Genomic DNA, 7,500 nt, shown 5'->3' on the forward strand with positions numbered 1-7,500 from the left:
GGCGCCGGGCTAGGTAGACCTGGTGTCCTGGAGGCGGACTTAGGCCTCCGGCCGCCCGGCGCCGGGGTAGACCTGGTGTTCCGGGAGCCGGGGTAGACCTGGTGCACGGAAGCCTCGGGGTAGACCTGGTCTTCCGGGAGCCGGGGTAGACCTGGTGTTCCGAGCGCCGGGGTAGACTTGGTGCACGGAAGCCTCGGGGTAGACCTGGTCTTCCGGGCGCCGGGGTAGACCTGGAATTCCGGGCGCCGGGGTAGGCCTGTTCCCCTGGAGCCGGGGTAGACCTGGTGTTCCGGGCGCCGGGGTAGACCTGGTGCACGGAAGCCTCGGGGTAGACCTGGTCTTCCGGGCGCCGGGGTAGACCTGGTGCACGGAAGCCTCGGGGTAGACCTGGTCTTCCGGGCGCCGGGGTAGACCTGGTCTTCCGGGAGCCGGGGTAGACCTGGTCTTCCGGGAGCCGGGGTAGACCTGGAATTCCGGGCGCCGGGGTAGGCCTGTTCCCCTGGAGCCGGGGTAGACCTGGTCTTCCGGGAGCCGGGGTAGACCTGGTGTTCCGAGCGCCGGGGTAGACTTGGTGCACGGAAGCCTCGGGGTAGACCTGGTCTTCCGGGCGCCGGGGTAGACCTGGAATTCCGGGCGCCGGGGTAGGCCTGTTCCCCTGGAGCCGGGGTAGACCTGGTGTTCCGGGCGCCGGGGTAGACCTGGTGCACGGAAGCCTCGGGGTAGACCTGGTCTTCCGGGCGCCGGGGTAGACCTGGTGCACGGAAGCCTCGGGGTAGACCTGGTCTTCCGGGCGCCGGGGTAGACCTGGTCTTCCGGGAGCCGGGGTAGACCTGGAATTCCGGGCGCCGGGGTAGGCCTGTTCTCCTGGAGCCGGGGTAGACCTGGTCTTCCGGGAGCCGGGGTAGACCTGGAATTCCGGGCGCCGGGGTAGGCCTGTTCCCCTGGAGCCGGGGTAGACCTGGTGTTCCGGGAGCCGGGGTAGACCTGGTGCACGGAAGCCTCGGGGTAGACCTGGTCTTCCGGGAGCCGGGGTAGACCTGTCGTCCTACTCCGGGCCCGGCCTCCGGCCGCCCGGCTGCTGCGGCAGACCTTTCGCCCTGGTGTCCCGGGCGGACCTGCTGTCCCGCGCACGACCCACCCTCCGGCCGCCCGGCGCCGGTCTAGAGAGGGAAGGAGCCGGCCGTTGGGAGCCGGCAGCGCTCCCGCCTCCTCCGTGCCCAAAGCGACAGCGGCCCGGCTCCTGCCTCCGTCTCCGGATCCCTCACTGCCTTCAGCCGCTCGACCCCCCTCCCCCCCACCCCGCTGCCGTCCTGCCCCGGGCTCGGACGGGGCCAGGCCGGGCTGGAGCGTCAAGGAAAGAAGGCCGTCAAAGCAGAAGGCTGGGCGAGAGCCGAAGAGAAGGCTTCTCGGCAAAGGGGCCGCCTCTGCCGCGGGCCCCGGCCCTGCTGGCCGAAGGACCCGCCTTCCTCGGTGTCGGCCCGCTCCTGGCCCTCCCGCCGCTGCGGGTGTGCGAACCGGCCGAGGAGAGAGCGGGCGGGGGACGGCGACGGGGGTGGGGAAAGTAGTCTGCGAGCGGCGCCGGGGAGTCTGATGGGGCAGGGCGGGGCGCCCCCAACCGTCGATGGGCGGAGGCGGGGAAAGTCTTCAGGCGGGGCGCCCCCAACCGTCGATGGGCGGGCTCTGAGGGGGCGGCGTCGGATTGCGAGTGTGTGGAGCCGGCGTGTGTGTCACCGTGCCCCTCTCTCTCTGTCTCTCTCTCCCTCCCTTCCCCCCCCCGCCCCCCCGTCCCTCCCTCCCTCCCTCGCTTCCCTTGCGCGCTGGCCCCACTGAAATTCCGTTCGGCCGGGTAGGGCTGCGCGGCACCCCGGGCGGAGGGGGCTGCTGACGCTGCTTCGACGGCAGGCTGACGCAGGCTGCCTGTCAGCTTGGTCTGGGATCGCTCTGGGTACCAGAGGGAAAGAAATAAAGTTCGCCAAGAAAATTCCTTTTCCGGATCAGTTTCTTGCGCCGAGGGAACAGAAGAGTCGTTCTCTTCGAGAAGGGAGGAAAGGGGAAGCGCGGGAAATGAAACCCGAACCCCAAACCAGACCAAGGGGAACCAAGCCACAAAAAACAAAGGGATAACCCCGTAACTCCCAAAACAAACCCAGAAAACTCGAACCAAAAGTCCCGCAACGCACATTCCCCCACCCCCCACAAAAACCCACACCGAGCCCCCCCCCTCGCGCCCGCCCCCCCCACCCCCACCAGGCAAAAAAAGGTAAAGCCGGCCATTGAGAAACGCTCTACTACCCGGGTATGGGGAAATACCTCTTGCCATGGCCCCGGAATAGACTTTTCCTCCGGGCGCCGGGGTAGACCCGTTGTCCGGCCCCCCGGGCTACACCTGGTATGCCGGAGCCGGGGTAGACCTTGTACCCGGCGGCCGGGGTAGACCTGGTATCCCGGAGCCGGGGTAGACCTTGTACCCGGCGGCCGGGGTAGACCTGGTATCCCGGAGACGGGGTAGACCTTGTACCCGGCGGCCGGGGTAGACCTGGTATCCAGGAGCCGGGGTAGACCTTGTACCCGGCGGCCGGGGTAGACCTGGTATCCAGGAGACGGGGTATACCTTGTACCCGGCGGCCGGGGTAGACCTGGTATCCCGGAGACGGGGTAGACCTTGTACCCGGCGGCCGGGGTAGACCTGGTATCCCGGAGCCGGGGTAGACCTTGTACCCGGCGGCCGGGGTAGACCTGGTATCCGGGAGCCGGGGTAGACCTTGTACCCGGCGGCCGGGGTAGACCTGGTATCCCGGAGCCGGGGTAGACCTTGTACCCGGCGGCCGGGGTAGACCTGGTATCCCGGAGCCGGGGTAGACCTTGTACCCGGCGGCCGGGGTAGACCTGGTATCCCGGAGACGGGGTAGACCTTGTACACGGCGGCCGGGGTAGACCTGGTATCCCGGAGACGGGGTAGACCTTGTACCCGGCGGCCGGGGTAGACCTGGTATCCCGGAGCCGGGGTAGACCTTGTACCCGGCGGCCGGGGTAGACCTGGTATCCCGGAGACGGGGTAGACCTTGTACCCGGCGGCCGGGGTAGACCTGGTATCCCGGAGACGGGGTAGACCTTGTACCCGGCGGCCGGGGTAGACCTGGTATCCCGGAGACGGGGTAGACCTTGTACCCGGCGGCCGGGGTAGACCTGGTATCCCGGAGCCGGGGTAGACCTTGTACCCGGCGGCCGGGGTAGACCTGGTATCCCGGAGACGGGGTAGACCTTGTACCCGGCGGCCGGGGTAGACCTGGTATCCCGGAGACGGGGTAGACCTTGTACCCGGCGGCCGGGGTAGACCTGGTATCCGGGAGCCGGGGTAGACCTTGTACCCGGCGGCCGGGGTAGACCTGGTATCCGGGAGACGGGGTATACCTTGTACCCGGCGGCCGGGGTAGACCTGGTATCCCGGAGCCGGGGTAGACCTTGTACCCGGCGGCCGGGGTAGACCTGGTATCCCGGAGACGGGGTAGACCTTGTACCCGGCGGCCGGGGTAGACCTGGTATCCGGGAGCCGGGGTAGACCTTGTACCCGGCGGCCGGGGTAGACCTGGTATCCCGGAGACGGGGTAGACCTTGTACCCGGCGGCCGGGGTAGACCTGGTATCCCGGAGCCGGGGTAGACCTTGTACCCGGCGGCCGGGGTAGACCTGGTATCCGGGAGCCGGGGTAGACCTTGTACCCGGCGGCCGGGGTAGACCTGGTATCCCGGAGCCGGGGTAGACCTTGTACCCGGCGGCCGGGGTAGACCTGGTATCCGGGAGCCGGGGTAGACCTTGTACCCGGCGGCCGGGGTAGACCTGGTATCCCGGAGACGGGGTAGACCTTGTACCCGGCGGCCGGGGTAGACCTGGTATCCCGGAGACGGGGTAGACCTTGTACCCGGCGGCCGGGGTAGACCTGGTATCCGGGAGACGGGGTAGACCTTGTACCCGGCGGCCGGGGTAGACCTGGTATCCGGGAGCCGGGGTAGACCTTGTACCCGGCGGCCGGGGTAGACCTGGTATCCCGGAGACGGGGTAGACCTTGTACCCGGCGGCCGGGGTAGACCTGGTATCCAGGAGACGGGGTAGACCTTGTACCCGGCGGCCGGGGTAGACCTGGTATCCCGGAGCCGGGGTAGACCTTGTACCCGGCGGCCGGGGTAGACCTGGTATCCAGGAAACGGGGTAGACCTTGTACCCGGCGGCCGGGGTAGACCTGGTATCCCGGAGCCGGGGTAGACCTTGTACCCGGCGGCCGGGGTAGACCTGGTATCCCGGAGCCGGGGTAGACCTTGTACCCGGCGGCCGGGGTAGACCTGGTATCCCGGAGCCGGGGTAGACCTTGTACCCGGCGGCCGGGGTAGACCTGGTATCCCGGAGACGGGGTAGACCTTGTACCCGGCGGCCGGGGTAGACCTGGTATCCCGGAGACGGGGTAGACCTTGTACCCGGCGGCCGGGGTAGACCTGGTATCCCGGAGACGGGGTAGACCTTGTACCCGGCGGCCGGGGTAGACCTGGTATCCAGGAGACGGGGTAGACCTTGTACCCGGCGGCCGGGGTAGACCTGGTATCCAGGAGCCGGGGTAGACCTTGTACCCGGCGGCCGGGGTAGACCTGGTATCCAGGAGCCGGGGTAGACCTTGTACCCGGCGGTCGGGGTAGACCTGGTATCCAGGAGACGGGGTAGACCTTGTACCCGGCGGCCGGGGTAGACCTGGTATCCGGGAGCCGGGGTAGACCTTGTACCCGGCGGCCGGGGTAGACCTGGTATCCCGGAGCCGGGGTAGACCTTGTACCCGGCGGCCGGGGTAGACCTGGTATCCAGGAGACGGGGTAGACCTTGTACCCGGCGGCCGGGGTAGACCTGGTATCCAGGAGCCGGGGTAGACCTTGTACCCGGCGGCCGGGGTAGACCTGGTATCCCGGAGACGGGGTAGACCTTGTACCCGGCGGCCGGGGTAGACCTGGTATCCAGGAGCCGGGGTAGACCTTGTACCCGGCGGCCGGGGTAGACCTGGTATCCGGGAGCCGGGGTAGACCTTGTACACGGCGGCCGGGGTAGACCTGGTATCCCGGAGACGGGGTAGACCTTGTACCCGGCGGCCGGGGTAGACCTGGTATCCGGGAGCCGGGGTAGACCTTGTACCCGGCGGCCGGGGTAGACCTGGTATCCAGGAGACGGGGTATACCTTGTACCCGGCGGCCGGGGTAGACCTGGTATCCCGGAGCCGGGGTAGACCTTGTACCCGGCGGCCGGGGTAGACCTGGTATCCAGGAGACGGGGTAGACCTTGTACCCGGCGGCCGGGGTAGACCTGGTATCCAGGAGCCGGGGTAGACCTTGTACCCGGCGGCCGGGGTAGACCTGGTATCCCGGAGCCGGGGTAGACCTGGTCTCCGTCCGCCCGGGTAGACCTGGTGTCGCGGCCGCCTGCGGAAGTTCACCAAGGGGTCGCTGTTCCAGGCTGCCTCCGGCTATGTCGACGTAGCGGTCGGCCTGCGCTGGCGCACCCTCCCGGTCGACTTCCACTCGTCTCCTTGGAGGCGTCGGCGGCCTTGGACTTATCTTTCCGTATATTGGGAGCGAGGTGACGGGCCGCGTCCCCGCAGGTTTCCAGGGTGCCTGCGTCGCAAGGCGGAGGATAGGGCGGCCGCGCCGCGCGGTCGTCGGGGCAGAGCGAGTGCCGCCTAGGCCGGGTGAGCCGCGTGGCTTGGTCCCGGTTCCCGTCCTGCCCAGGGCGCTCTTTCGGGGGGAGAGCTGCCCGAGAAGCCAGAGAGAAGAGAATGGGCAGTGTGAAGGGCCACCAGAGAGAGAGCCGAGAGCCGAGAGAGACGGCCCGAAAGACCGTGTCGAGAAGCCGCTCGCTGGCCGCAGCGAGGCGGTGAGAAGCCCCGCGTGTGTGTTGCTCCGCTCCGGTCGGCTGCCGTGCCGGCCCGGTTGAAGGGGGGGCGGCCCCCCTGGGACGATCGGTGGCAGGTGAGGCGGCGGCGCCTCGTCCCTTTTCCGCCTGGCCTTAAGCCGGGGCCCGCTCCGGCAGGCATTTTTCCGGCAGCCGGTCCGGTGGCAGTGGCCGGCAGCCGGGGGTCGACGCGGCCGGGCTTTTTTTTTCCCCGGCCCTCGCCCGAGAGCCTCCTCCCCGAGCAAGGCCCGGCCAGCCCGCCGCGGTGGCGGCGCCCGGTTCCCCCGCTCCCGACCTGTTTGCCAGCGTGTCCGTGTCGGAAGGGCAGCGGTGGGGCGCGCGGCCTGGCCTCGGCATTCGCCGCGTGGCCGGAGGGGCTCGGTGACGGCGGTCGCCCGATGAGCCGTGGAGCCGGGGTGGCGGCACCCCGTCCCACCGGCGCGTGCTGTTGAAGTCACCCCCTTCCTCGGCCTTAAGCCGGGGACCCGCCTTGCGGGCGGGCTGTTTTTTTCGCGGGCAGAGAGGGGCCGGCCGCGGTGGCCGGCCCGCCCTAGCACGGACCGAAGCCCCCGGCAGAGAGCAACCCCCGGAAGGTCGCGGGCGAGGCGGCGGCGCCTCGCCCTTCCTCGGTCGTGGCGACCGAGCCCGCTTCTGCCCCGGGCGGTCCGTTGCTATTTTTTCAAGGGCGTGTGCGGGTGCTGTGGGGGGCCCCGCCCGCCCGGCCTCCGATGGCCTTTTCCTCTCGCGGCCCTAAGCCGCGGCACCGAGAAGCGTGCGGGCCCACGAAAGCCGAGGTTGTGTGGAGCCGGGGGGCCGAGCGAGCCCCGAGCCGAGCGATGCCGGTGGGTTTCGAAGGGGGGGGGGCAGCGAGAAGGCGGCGCGCGCCTCGCCCCCCCCCGGGCCCCCGGCGCCCGTGGTTAGCACGGGTCCTTGTGGGCCGCGCACGCCATGTGCCTTTTTTTTTTTTTTTTTTTTTTCCGTTGATCGGTGCCGTACCCCGGCTTTTCCGAAGGGGAGAGAAAGAGAGGCCGAGAGAGAGAGAGAGAGAGAGAGAGCGCGCCAGCCGCGGGGCGGGCGAAAGCCGGTGGCACCTTTCTCGAACGCTCGGACGGGTTCCCTGGGCAGAAAAGGGTGAAGGCCATCCCCACCCCGGCCCGGCGGTCCCGTCCTTCCGTCGTCCGGCCAGGAGAGCCGTTGTCCGCGGGCGGGTGGCGGCACCCCCCCGGTCTACCCTGTGCCGGGACCGATCCGCGAGCGGATCGGTCCGGGGACGCGTGTCCCCGCTCGCACGCGCGCGGAGCCCCCAAGCCCGTCCGCTCTCGGCCCAGCCGCACCCGTGGCGGCGCCGGCCGGTGGGGCGTGCGCCTTGGTGGGCTGCCGTGGGGCCGTGGTGTGCGTTGCACGCTTTCGGCCGGGCGGTTCCGCGGCTGCTGGGGCTTTGCCTCTGCGCTCCGCTGCCTCCTCTGCCCTCGTGCAGCCGCGTCCGCCCCGATCGATGAGGCTTTTCGGGTCGCGTCGGAGAGGGCCCCCGGCCGGCCGGGCTTTCTTCCGGGGCTTCTCTGTCATGGGGAAGCCCACG

Source organism: Lonchura striata, chromosome 37, assembly GCF_046129695.1.
Source record: "Lonchura striata isolate bLonStr1 chromosome 37, bLonStr1.mat, whole genome shotgun sequence".
NCBI lineage: Eukaryota > Metazoa > Chordata > Aves > Passeriformes > Estrildidae > Lonchura > Lonchura striata.